Below are 2363 nucleotides of genomic sequence, written 5' to 3'. Positions count from 1 at the left end.
TTGACCGTCGACCATACATTTTAATATCACTTTGGCAGTTGAGAATAGTTAATTTTAGACAAGGCATTTCATTGGAATGGTTATTCTCATTCACTCTTGCACAGGCTGAGGCAAGACACAAGTAGGGTGAAAAGGAAAAATTCACCTCACATCCCCAAATTGTTTGGAAGGCCCATTCAAGCTGAATGGGACAAGGCAAAAAGCAAGGTCTCATCCTCAGAGTGGGTCAAGTGCATTAATTTCTCAGGTACTACAGATCAGACATGCCCAATAAATAATATTGTTGAATGCTGTAGTAAAGAGCTAGAGATACCATTCTTTACTGATACTGGATGTGCTATTGCTTTGCGTTATTAAAGCTAATGAAAACATTCGAAAGGCAGGTGTGCTTTATTTAGAAGGCCAGTCATTAATTCAAACTACTGTAACATCCACCAGGTTTAATCTAGTAAATTCATGATTTAAAGTTTAAAAAAGGCCTCAAACCTACCCTTTGTTCATGGTAGGTGAGTTAAAAAGGCTTAAAACTCATCCAGAGGCAATTTGTCCCACTGGCAGAACATGAGGGCATTTAAGTGCACTAAACAACCCTTACTCCCTGTGCCGTCAGTTACCCCTCAGTCAAGTCAAGTTACCAGTTACATGAAAGTGTGTCATGTTCAGTATAACACTATGTAACACAATTTTTGTTCCTGGGTAGAGGTGTTATTTCCTAATTGCTTATGCCTCAAAAGTATAGAAAATGGCTATTATTCCCCACAAACTTTGCTTTGTGTTTCAAAATATCACTATTTCCAATGGGAAAATGGGCAAATGTGTGTCTTTTCGTTCACATAAAGTCAGAAAAAAAGAACATATGAATCCAAATTAACATGTATTTATACTAAAGTAATACAAAAATGACTACAAAAGATTTAGAAGAGAGTAGTTTTTCGAGATTTACGATTATACTGTAAATACAATTGAGCTGAGGCACAGCTGCATAAAAGAAGCAACAACTTTAGTTGGGAGAAAAAAGGATTGAATGGAGACAGAGAGAAAGAGGAACGTAATGAAAAGACAATTGCTACGCGCGCTGGATGTGCACCAGCACAGTGCTTGTTTTGTTTTGCATGTGCTTGTTTGTTTGGCCCTCATGCCATTTTGTTTCTTATTTAAAGTCTTTAGTTGTGTTTAATAAAGAAAGCGCACACTGGCGACTCACCCCGCAGAACTTTGCCAGTGTGTCTACTTCCTGGTCTGACGTGGGATAAAACAGCGCCAGTTGAGGAAAGGAGGGGTTCGGCGGTGTCTGGCCTGTATAGAGTATGGGCACCTCCCGGATGTGTGCTCTCCGAAGACCCTCTCTTCGTGAAGGCCTTCTTTCGGGGTGAGGTGAGCACGACGGAGGAATGGATGCTCCGTGGAGAAGTCCAGCCACTGGCAAAAAAAGGAGGAAATGCTCCCATGGTAGCTCCCACTATACAAAGTGCTGCCCCTTTTGGAAGGAAAAGGAATTGCCACCCGTTCACAAAAAGGGGAGGAGCGGCTGTTCCCAGAGACGAGCAGGGAAGCAGTCACCACCTGTTTTAAGCTTTATTAAAAATGACATTTTTTAGGGAAAAAAAATATTTCACTAATGTACTATAGACATAAATCACATCGTTTTAATAATAACCCTTGTTAAATAATATGACATACCGTTAAATTAATATAATTGACTGCATTTTTTGTCATAATCATTTAATCATAGTGGTTAACTTTACCTTACTACACTGTTACAAAGGGTGGAGGTAAAGTTACATTTCTGAACATGGAACTGTATATTTTTTCATGGTACAAATATTAAAATACAATTAACAATTGCATTGTTTGGTAAACTTGGTAAATGCACAGGATTACTATTGAAAAGCTACAAAAATAACTGAGCAAATTTTCTGTGGAACTTTTAGTTTAAAGAAACCTACATAAATACTTACTTGCTTACAGTATGACAGGAATGACACTTATGAAGCAAAACGTAAATATTTGTCAAGGAGTGATTTCAACCACACGCAAATATAAATTATAACAATATAGGTTTTTTAATATATATATATAGTCTGCTAAAAGCACATTTAATTAAATATTCAATACAGCAATTTTTTAAATAAAAATATTTGAATGGTGCAATTGACCTCCTGAAGATAAAAAATTAATGAAACATGAATTTACGTTACACCTAGATAAGATGACGAATTTCACATAAAACAAGCTTTTATGAAAAAGAACTAATGGCATTTCGTTGCTTTAATCATCATTGAATTTCCAACAAACCTTACCTTTAAACTGAAAAATTCAGCATGCCCAGTGTAGACAATGTCTGCTTTGCTCGCGGTCTTACC

This window comes from Polyodon spathula, chromosome 30 (genome assembly GCF_017654505.1).
Source record: "Polyodon spathula isolate WHYD16114869_AA chromosome 30, ASM1765450v1, whole genome shotgun sequence".
In the NCBI taxonomy this organism is placed as follows: Eukaryota; Metazoa; Chordata; class Actinopteri; order Acipenseriformes; family Polyodontidae; genus Polyodon; species Polyodon spathula.
The sequence above is the reverse complement of the archived record's forward strand: the minus strand, read 5'-3'. Positions refer to the sequence as shown.